Source organism: Gnatocerus cornutus, unplaced genomic scaffold (genome assembly GCF_029298725.1).
Source record: "Gnatocerus cornutus isolate USDA-ARS CGAHR unplaced genomic scaffold, icGnaCorn1.1 ctg00000021.1, whole genome shotgun sequence".
In the NCBI taxonomy this organism is placed as follows: Eukaryota; Metazoa; Arthropoda; class Insecta; order Coleoptera; family Tenebrionidae; genus Gnatocerus; species Gnatocerus cornutus.
In genome coordinates, this window is record NW_028275373.1 from 3,769,229 (window position 1) to 3,781,598 (window position 12,370).

Here is a 12,370-nt window from a genome sequence, read left to right on the forward strand (position 1 = left end):
CCGCATATTTCGATGCAAAACGACGATTTCTCGCTGATTTTCGTTGTTTTCTATCTTGAATTCGCAAAGAAGAGCACGAAATCTACAAAATCATGACTTTTTACCAAGATTCAACGGCTGAGTTGCAAGTAAACAGCAGAATTCTGCACGAAATCGTCAAAACAGCAGAATTCTGCACGAAATCATCAAAATTCTTAGAGAAAACCGCATTTTTCGATGCAAAATGATTATTTCTCGCCGATTTTCGTTGTTTTCTGTCTTGAATTCGCAAAGAAGAGCACGAAATCTACAAAATCATGACTTTTTACCAAGATTCAACGGCTGAATTGCAAGAAAACAGCAGAATTCTGCACGAAATCATCAAAATTCTTACAGAAAACCGCATATTTCGATGCAAAACGACGTTTTCTCGCCGATTTTCGTTATTTTCTGGCTTGAATTCGCAAAGAAGAGCACGAAATCTACAAAATCTTGACTTTTTACCAAGATTCAACGGCTGAATTGCAAGAAAACAGCAGAATTCTGCACGAAATCATCAAAATTCTTACAGAAAACCGCATATTTCGATGCAAAACGACGATTTCTCGCCGATTTTCGTTGATTTCTGGCTTGAATTCGCAAAAAAGAGCACGAAATTTACAAAATCATGACTTTTTACCAAGATTCAACGGTTGAATTGCAAGAAAACAGCAGAATTCTGCACGAAATCATCAAAATTCTTACAGAAAACCGCATATTTCGATGCAAAACAACGATTTCTCGCCGATTTTCGTTGTTTTCTGGCTTGAATTCGCAAAGAAGAGCACGAAATCTACAAAATCATCACTTTTTACCAAGATTCTACATCTGAATTGCAAGAAAACAGCAGAATTCTGCACGAAATCTTCAAAATTCTTACAGAAAACTGCATATTTCGATGCAAAACGACGATTTCTCGCCGATTTTCGTTGATTTCTGGCTTGAATTCGCAAAAAAGAGCACGAAATTTACAAAATCATGACTTTTTACCAAGATTCAACAGCTGAATTGCAAGAAAACAGCAGAATTCTGCACGAAATCATCAAAATTCTTAGAGAAAACTGCATATTTCGATGCAAAACAACTATTTCTCGCCGATTTTCGTTGTTTTCTATCTTGAATTCGCCAAGAAGAGCACAAAATCTACAAAATCATGACTTTTTACCAAGATTCAACGGCTGAATTGCAAGAAAACGGCAGAATTCTGCACGAAATCATCAAAATTCTTAGAGAAAACCGCATATTTCGATGCAAAACGACGATTTCTCGCCGATTCTCGTGGTTTTCTGGCTTGAATTCGCAAAGAAGAGCACGAAATCTACAAAATCATGACTTTTTACCAAGATTCAACGGCTGAATTGCAAGAAAACGGCAGAATTCTGCACGAAATCATCAAAATTCTTACAGAAAACCGCATATTTCGATGCAAAACAATTATTTCTCGCCGATTTTCGTTGTTTTCTGGCTTGAATTCGCAAAGAAGAGCACAAAATCTACAAAATCATGACTTTTTACCAAGATTCAACGGCTGAATTGCAAGAAAACAGCAGAATTCTGCACGAAATCATCAAAATTCTTAGAGAAAACTGCATATTTCGATGCAAAACAACGATTTCTCGCCGATTTTCGTTGTTTTCTATCTTGAATTCGCCAAGAAGAGCACGAAATCTATAAAATCATGACTTTTTACCTAGATTCAACGGCTGAATTGCAAGAAAACAGCAGAATTCTGCACGAAATCATCAAAATTCTTGCAAAAAACCGCATATTTCGATGCAAAACGACGATTTCTCGCCGATTTTCGTTGATTTCTGGCTTGAATTCGCAAAAAAGAGCACGAAATTTACAAAATCATGACTTTTTACCAAGATTCAACGGTTGAATTGCAAGAAAACAGCAGAATTCTGCACGAAATCATCAAAATTCTTACAGAAAACCGCATATTTCGATGCAAAACAACGATTTCTCGCCGATTTTCGTTGTTTTCTGGCTTGAATTCGCAAAGAAGAGCACGAAATCTACAAAATCATCACTTTTTACCAAGATTCTACATCTGAATTGCAAGAAAACAGCAGAATTCTGCACGAAATCTTCAAAATTCTTACAGAAAACTGCATATTTCGATGCAAAACGACGATTTCTCGCCGATTTTCGTTGATTTCTGGCTTGAATTCGCAAAAAAGAGCACGAAATTTACAAAATCATGACTTTTTACCAAGATTCAACGGCTGAATTGCAAGAAAACGGCAGAATTCTGCACGAAATCATCAAAATTCTTAGAGAAAACTGCATATTTCGATGCAAAACAACTATTTCTCGCCGATTTTCGTTGTTTTCTGTCTTGAATTCGCCAAGAAGAGCACGAAATCTACAAAATCATGACTTTTTACCAAGATTCAACGGCTGAATTGCAAGAAAACAGCAGAATTCTGCACGAAATCATCAAAATTCTTAGAGAAAACTGCATATTTCGATGCAAAACAACGATTTCTCGCCGATTTTCGTTGTTTTCTATCTTGAATTCGCCAAGAAGAGCACGAAATCTATAAAATCATGACTTTTTACCTAGATTCAACGGCTGAATTGCAAGAAAACAGCAGAATTCTGCACGAAATCATCAAAATTCTTGCAAAAAACCGCATATTTCGATGCAAAACGACGATTTCTCGCCGATTTTCGTTGTTTTCTGGCTTGAATTCGCAAAGAAGAGCACGAAATCTACAAAATCATGACTTTTTACCAAGATTCAACGGCTGAATTGCAAGAAAACAGCAGAATTCTGCACGAAATCATCAAAATTCTTACAGAAAACCGCATATTTCGATGCAAAACGACGATTTCTCGGCGATTTTCGTTGTTTCTTGGCATGAATTTGCAAAGAAGAGCACGAAATCTACAAAAGCATGACTTTTTACCAAGATTCAACTGCTGAATTGCAAGAAAACAGCAGAATTCTGCACGAAATCATCAAAATTCTTAGAGAAAACCGCATATTTCGATGCAAAACGACGATTTCACGCTGATTTTCGTTGTTTTCTGTCTTGAATTCGCAAAGAAGAGCACGAAATCTACAAAATCATGACTTTTTACCAAGATTCAACGGCTGAATTGCAAGAAAACAGCAGAATTCTGCACGAAATCATCAAAATTCTTAGAGAAAACCGCATATTTCGATGCAAAACGACGATTTCTCGCTGATTTTCGTTGTTTTCTGTCTTGAATTCGCAAAGAAGAGCACGAAATCTACAAAATCATGACTTTTTACCAAGATTCAACGGCTGAATTGCAAGAAAACAGCAGAATTCTGCACGATATCATCAAAATTCTTACAGAAAACCGCATATTTCGATGCAAAACGACGATTTCTCGCCGATTTTCGTTGTTTTCTGGCTTGAATTCGCAAAGAAGAGCACGAAATCTACAAAATCATGACTTTTTACCAAGATTCAACGGCTGAATTGCAAGAAAACAGCAGAATTCTGCACGAAATCATCAAAATTCTTACAGAAAACCGCATATTTCGATGCAAAACGACGATTTCTCGGCGATTTTCGTTGTTTCTTGGCATGAATTTGCAAAGAAGAGCACGAAATCTACAAAAGCATGACTTTTTACCAAGATTCAACTGCTGAATTGCAAGAAAACAGCAGAATTCTGCACGAAATCATCAAAATTCTTAGAGAAAACCGCATATTTCGATGCAAAACGACGATTTCTCGCTGATTTTCGTTGTTTTCTGTCTTGAATTCGCAAAGAAGAGCACGAAATCTACAAAATCATGACTTTTTACCAAGATTCAACGGCTGAATTGCAAGAAAACAGCAGAATTCTGCACGAAATCATCAAAATTCTTAGAGAAAACCGCATATTTCGATGCAAAACGACGATTTCTCGCTGATTTTCGTTGTTTTCTGTCTTGAATTCGCAAAGAAGAGCACGAAATCTACAAAATCATGACTTTTTACCAAGATTCAACGGCTGAATTGCAAGAAAACAGCAGAATTCTGCACGAAATCATTAAAATTCTTACAGAAAACCGCATATTTCGATGCAAAACGACGATTTCTCGCCGATTTTCGTTGTTTTCTGGCTTGAATTCGCAAAGAAGAGCACGAAATCTACAAAATCATGACTTTTTACCAAGATTCAACGGCTGAATTGCAAGAAAACAGCAGAACTCTGCACGAAATCATCAAAATTTTTAGAGAAAACTGCATATTTCGATGCAAAACAACGATTTCTCGCCGATTTTCGTTGTTTTCTATCTTGAATTCGCCAAGAAGAGCACGAAATCTACAAAATCATGACTTTTTACCTAGATTCAACAGCTAAATTGCAAGAAAACAGAAGAATTCTGCACGAAATCGTCAAAATTTTTTGAGAAAACCGCATATTTCGATGCAAAACGACGATTTCTCGCCGATTTTCGTTGTTTTCTGGCTTGAATTCGCAAAGAAGAGCACGAAATCTACAAAATTATCACTTTTTACCAAGATTCAACGGCTGAATTGCAAGAAAACAGCAGAATTCTGCACGAAATCATCAAAATTCTTAGAGAAAACCGCATATTTCGATGCAAAACGACGATTTCTCGCCGATTTTCGTGGTTTTCTGGCTTGAATTCGCAAAGAGGAGCACGAAATCTACAAAATCATGACTTTTTACCAAGATTCAACGGCTGAATTGCAAGAAAACAGCAGAATTCTGCACGAAATCATCAAAATTCTTAGAGAAAACTGCATATTTCGATGCAAAACAACGATTTCTCTCCGATTTTCGTTGTTTTCTATCTTGAATTCGCCAAGAAGAGCACGAAATCTACAAAATCATGACTTTTTACCAAGATTCAACGGCTGAATTGCAAGAAAACAGCAGAATTCTGCACGAAATTATCAAAATTCTTACAGAAAACCGCATATTTCGATGCAAAACGACGTTTTCTCGCCGATTTTCGTTATTTTCTGGCTTGAATTCGCAAAGAAGAGCACGAAATCTACAAAATCTTGACTTTTTACCAAGATTCAACGGCTGAATTGCAAGAAAACAGCAGAATTCTGCACGAAATCCTCAAAATTCTTACAGAAAACCGCATATTTCGATGCAAAACGACGATTTCTCGCCGATTTTCGTTGATTTCTGGCTTGAATTCGCAAAAAAGAGCACGAAATCTACAAAATCATGACTTTTTACCAAGATTCAACGGTTGAATTGCAAGAAAACAGCAGAATTCTGCACGAAATTATCAAAATTCTTACAGAAAACCGCATATTTCGATGCAAAACGACGATTTCTCGCCGATTTTCGTTGTTTTCTGGCTTGAATTCGCAAAGAAGAGCACGAAATCTACAAGATCATCACTTTTTACCAAGATTCAACGGCTGAATTGCAAGAAAACAGCAGAATTCTGCACGAAATCATCAAAATTCTTACAGAAAACCGCATATTTCGATGCAAAACGACGATCTCTCGCCGATTTTCGTTGTTTTCTGGCTTGAATTCGCAAAGAAGAGCACGAAATCTACAAAATCATGACTTTTTACCAAGATTCAACAGCTGAATTGCAAGAAAACAGCAGAATTCTGCACGAAATTATCAAAATTCTTACAGAAAACCGCATATTTCGATGCAAAACGACGATTTCTCGCCGATTTTCGTTGTTTTCTGGCATGAATTTGCAAAGAAGAGCACGAAATCTACAAAATCATCACTTTTTACCAAGATTCAACGGCTGAATTGCAAGAAAACAGCAGAATTCTGCACGAAATCATCAAAATTCTTAGAGAAAACTGCATATTTCGATGGAAAACAACGATTTCTCGCCGATTTTCGTTGTTTTCTATCTTGAATTCGCAAAGAAGAGCACGAAATCTACAAAATCATGACTTTTTACCAAGATTCAACGGCTGAATTGCAAGAAAACAGCAGAATTCTGCACGAAATCATCAAAATTCTTACAGAAAACCGCATATTTCGATGCAAAACGACGATTTCTCGGCGATTTTCGTTGTTTCTTGGCATGAATTTGCAAAGAAGAGCACGAAATCTACAAAAGCATGACTTTTTACCAAGATTCAACTGCTGAATTGCAAGAAAACAGCAGAATTCTGCACGAAATCATCAAAATTCTTAGAGAAAACCGCATATTTCGATGCAAAACGACGATTTCTCGCTGATTTTCGTTGTTTTCTGTCTTGAATTCGCAAAGAAGAGCACGAAATCTACAAAATCATGACTTTTTACCAAGATTCAACGGCTGAATTGCAAGAAAACAGCAGAATTCTGCACGAAATCATCAAAATTCTTAGAGAAAACCGCATATTTCGATGCAAAACGACGATTTCTCGCTGATTTTCGTTGTTTTCTGTCTTGAATTCGCAAAGAAGAGCACGAAATCTACAAAATCATGACTTTTTACCAAGATTCAACGGCTGAATTGCAAGAAAACAGCAGAATTCTGCACGATATCATCAAAATTCTTACAGAAAACCGCATATTTCGATGCAAAACGACGATTTCTCGCCGATTTTCGTTGTTTTCTGGCTTGAATTCGCAAAGAAGAGCACGAAATCTACAAAATCATGACTTTTTACCAAGATTCAACGGCTGAATTGCAAGAAAACAGCAGAATTCTGCACGAAATCATCAAAATTCTTACAGAAAACCGCATATTTCGATGCAAAACGACGATTTCTCGCCGATTTTCGTTGTTTTCTGGCTTGAATTCGCAAAGAAGAGCACGAAATCTACAAAATCATGACTTTTTACCAAGATTCAACGGCTGAATTGCAAGAAAACAGCAGAACTCTGCACGAAATCATCAAAATTTTTAGAGAAAACTGCATATTTCGATGCAAAACAACGATTTCTCGCCGATTTTCGTTGTTTTCTATCTTGAATTCGCCAAGAAGAGCACGAAATCTACAAAATCATGACTTTTTACCTAGATTCAACAGCTAAATTGCAAGAAAACAGAAGAATTCTGCACGAAATCGTCAAAATTTTTTGAGAAAACCGCATATTTCGATGCAAAACGACGATTTCTCGCCGATTTTCGTTGTTTTCTGGCTTGAATTCGCAAAGAAGAGCACGAAATCTACAAAATTATCACTTTTTACCAAGATTCAACGGCTGAATTGCAAGAAAACAGCAGAATTCTGCACGAAATCATCAAAATTCTTAGAGAAAACCGCATATTTCGATGCAAAACGACGATTTCTCGCCGATTTTCGTGGTTTTCTGGCTTGAATTCGCAAAGAGGAGCACGAAATCTACAAAATCATGACTTTTTACCAAGATTCAACGGCTGAATTGCAAGAAAACAGCAGAATTCTGCACGAAATCATCAAAATTCTTAGAGAAAACTGCATATTTCGATGCAAAACAACGATTTCTCTCCGATTTTCGTTGTTTTCTATCTTGAATTCGCCAAGAAGAGCACGAAATCTACAAAATCATGACTTTTTACCAAGATTCAACGGCTGAATTGCAAGAAAACAGCAGAATTCTGCACGAAATTATCAAAATTCTTACAGAAAACCGCATATTTCGATGCAAAACGACGTTTTCTCGCCGATTTTCGTTATTTTCTGGCTTGAATTCGCAAAGAAGAGCACGAAATCTACAAAATCTTGACTTTTTACCAAGATTCAACGGCTGAATTGCAAGAAAACAGCAGAATTCTGCACGAAATCCTCAAAATTCTTACAGAAAACCGCATATTTCGATGCAAAACGACGATTTCTCGCCGATTTTCGTTGATTTCTGGCTTGAATTCGCAAAAAAGAGCACGAAATCTACAAAATCATGACTTTTTACCAAGATTCAACGGTTGAATTGCAAGAAAACAGCAGAATTCTGCACGAAATTATCAAAATTCTTACAGAAAACCGCATATTTCGATGCAAAACGACGATTTCTCGCCGATTTTCGTTGTTTTCTGGCTTGAATTCGCAAAGAAGAGCACGAAATCTACAAGATCATCACTTTTTACCAAGATTCAACGGCTGAATTGCAAGAAAACAGCAGAATTCTGCACGAAATCATCAAAATTCTTACAGAAAACCGCATATTTCGATGCAAAACGACGATCTCTCGCCGATTTTCGTTGTTTTCTGGCTTGAATTCGCAAAGAAGAGCACGAAATCTACAAAATCATGACTTTTTACCAAGATTCAACAGCTGAATTGCAAGAAAACAGCAGAATTCTGCACGAAATTATCAAAATTCTTACAGAAAACCGCATATTTCGATGCAAAACGACGATTTCTCGCCGATTTTCGTTGTTTTCTGGCATGAATTTGCAAAGAAGAGCACGAAATCTACAAAATCATCACTTTTTACCAAGATTCAACGGCTGAATTGCAAGAAAACAGCAGAATTCTGCACGAAATCATCAAAATTCTTAGAGAAAACTGCATATTTCGATGGAAAACAACGATTTCTCGCCGATTTTCGTTGTTTTCTATCTTGAATTCGCCAAGAAGAGCACGAAATCTACAAAATCATGACTTTTTACCTAGATTCAAAGGCTGAATTGCAAGAAAACAGCAGAATTCTGCACGAAATCATCAAAATTCTTAGAGAAAACCGCATATTTCGATGCAAAACGACGATTTCTCGCCGATTTTCGTTGTTTTCTGGCTTGAATTCGCAAAGAAGAGCACGAAATCTACAAAATCATGACTTTTTACCAAGATTCAACGGCTGAGTTGCAAGAAAACAGCAGAATTCTGCACGAAATCATCAAAATTCTTACAGAAAACCGCATATTTCGATGCAAAACGATGATTTCACGCCGATTTTCGTTGTTTTCTGGCATGAATTCGCAAAGAAGAGCACGAAATCTACAAAATCATGACTTTTTACCAAGATTCAACGGCTGAATTGCAAGAAAACAGCAGAATTCTGCACGAAATCATCAAAATTCTTACAGAAAACCGCATATTTTGATGCAAAACGACGATTTCTCGCCGATTTTCGTTGTTTTCTGGCTTGAATTCGCAAAGAAGAGCACGAAATCTACAAAATCATGACTTTTTACCAAGATTCAACAGCTGAATTGCAAGAAAACAGCAGAATTCTGCACGAAATTATCAAAATTCTTACAGAAAACCGCATATTTCGATGCAAAACGACGATTTCTCGCCGATTTTCGTTGTTTTCTGGCATGAATTTGCAAAGAAGAGCACGAAATCTACAAAATCATCACTTTTTACCAAGATTCAACGGCTGAATTGCAAGAAAACAGCAGAATTCTGCACGAAATCATCAAAATTCTTACAGGAAACCGCATATTTCGATGCAAAACGACGATTTCTCGCCGATTTTCGTTGTTTTCTGGCTTGAATTCGCAAAGAAGAGCACGAAATCTACAAAATCATGACTTTTTACCAAGATTCAACGGCTGAATTGCAAGAAAACAGCAGAATTCTGCACGAAATCATCAAAATTCTTAGAGAAAACTGCATATTTCGATGGAAAACGATGATTTCACGCCGATTTTCGTTGTTTTCTGGCATGAATTCGCAAAGAAGAGCACGAAATCTACAAAATCATGACTTTTTACCAAGATTCAACGGCTGAATTGCAAGAAAACAGCAGAATTCTGCACGAAATCATCAAAATTCTTACAGAAAACCGCATATTTCGATGCAAAACGACGATTTCTCGCTGATTTTCGTTGTTTTCTGGCTTGAATTCGCAAAGAAGAGCACGAAATCTACAAAATCATGACTTTTTACCAAGATTCAACAGCTGAATTGCAAGAAAACAGCAGAATTCTGCACGAAATTATCAAAATTCTTACAGAAAACCGCATATTTCGATGCAAAACGACGATTTCTCGCCGATTTTCGTTGTTTTCTGGCATGAATTTGCAAAGAAGAGCACGAAATCTACAAAATCATCACTTTTTACCAAGATTCAACGGCTGAATTGCAAGAAAACAGCAGAATTCTGCACGAAATCATCAAAATTCTTACAGGAAACCGCATATTTCGATGCAAAACGACGATTTCTCGCCGATTTTCGTTGTTTTCTGGCTTGAATTCGCAAAGAAGAGCACGAAATCTACAAAATCATGACTTTTTACCAAGATTCAACGGCTGAATTGCAAGAAAACAGCAGAATTCTGCACGAAATCATCAAAATTCTTAGAGAAAACTGCATATTTCGATGGAAAACGATGATTTCACGCCGATTTTCGTTGTTTTCTGGCATGAATTCGCAAAGAAGAGCACGAAATCTACAAAATCATGACTTTTTACCAAGATTCAACGGCTGAATTGCAAGAAAACAGCAGAATTCTGCACGAAATCATCAAAATTCTTACAGAAAACCGCATATTTCGATGCAAAACGATGATTTTACGCCGATTTTCGTTGTTTTCTGGCATGAATTCGCAAAGAAGAGCACGAAATCTACAAAATCATGACTTTTTACCAAGATTCAACGGCTGAATAGCAAGAAAACAGCAGAATTCTGCACGAAATCATCAAAATTCTTAGAGAAAACCGCATATTTCGATGCAAAACGACGATTTCTCGCCGATTTTCGTTGTTTTCTGGCTTGAATTCGCAAAGAAGAGCACGAAATCTACAAAATCATCACTTTTTACCAAGATTCAACGGCTGAATTGCAAGAAAACAGCGGAATTCTGCACGAAATCATCAAAATTCTTAGAGAAAACCGCATATTTCGATGCAAAACGACGATTTCTCGCTGATTTTCGTTGTTTTCTATCTTGAATTCGCAAAGAAGAGCACGGAATCTACAAAATCATGACTTTTTACCAAGATTCAACGGCTGAATTGCAAGAAAACAGCAGAATTTTGCACGAAATCATCAAAATTCTTACAGGAAACCGCATATTTCGATGCAAAACGACGATTTCTCGCCGATTTTCGTTGTTTTCTGGCTTGAATTCGCAAAGAAGAGCACGAAATCTACAAAATCATGACTTTTTACCAAGATTCCACGGCTGAATTGCAAGAAAACAGCAGAATTCTGCACGAAATCGTCAAAATTCTTAGAGAAAACCGCTTATTTCGATGCAAAACGACGATTTCTCGCCGATTTTCGTTGTTTTCTGGCTTGAATTCGCAAAGAAGAGCACGAAATCTACAAAATCATCACTTTTTACCAAGATTCAACGGCTGAATTGCAAGAAAACAGCAGAATTCTGCACGAAATCATCAAAATTCTTAGAGAAAACCGCATATTTCGATGCAAAACGACGATTTCTCGCCGATTTTCGTTGTTTTCTGGCTTGAATTCGCAAAGAAGAGCACGAAATCTACAAAATCATCACTTTTTACCAAGATTCAACGGCTGTATTGCAAGAAAACAGCAGAATTCTGCACGAAATCATCAAAATTCTTAAAGAAAACCGCATATTTCGATGCAAAACGACGATTTCTAGCTGATTTTCGTTGTTTTCTATCTTGAATTCGCAAAGAAGAGCACGGAATCTACAAAATCATGACTTTTTACCAAGATTCAACGGCTGAATTGCAAGAAAACAGCAGAATTCTGCACGAAATCATCAAAATTCTTACAGAAAACCGCATATTTCGATGCAAAACGACGATTTCTCGCCGATTTTCGATGTTTTCTGGCTTGAATTCGCAAAGAAGAGCACGAAATCTACAAAATCATGACTTTTTATCAAGATTCAACGGCTGAATTGCAAGAAAACAGCAGAATTCTGCACGAAATCATCAAAATTCTTACAGAAAACCGCATATTTCGATGCAAAACGACAATTTCTCGCCGATTTTCGTTGTTTTCTGGCTTGAATTCGCAAAGAAGAAAAGGAATCTACAAAATCATCACTTTTTACCAAGATTCAACGGCTGAATTGCAAGAAAACAGCAGAATTCTGCACGAAATCATCAAAATTCTTAGAGAAAACCGCATATTTCGATGCAAAACGACGATTTCTCGCTGATTTTCGTTGTTTTCTATCTTGAATTCGCAAAGAAGAGCACGAAATCTACAAAATCATGACTTTTTACCAAGATTCAACGGCTGAATTGCAAGAAAACAGCAGAATTCTGCACGAAATCGTCAAAATTCTTAGAGAAAACCGCATATTTCGATGCAAAACGACGATTTCTCGCCGATTTTCGTTGTTTTCTGGCTTGAGTTCGCAAAGAAGAAAAGGAATCTACAAAATCATCACTTTTTACCAAGATTCAACGGCTGAATTGCAAGAAAACAGCAGAATTCTGCACGAAATCATCAAAATTCTTAGAGAAAACCGCATTTTTCGATGCAAAATGATTATTTCTCGCCGATTTTCGTTGTTTTCTGGCTTGAATTCGCAAAGAAGAGCACGAAATCTACAAAATTA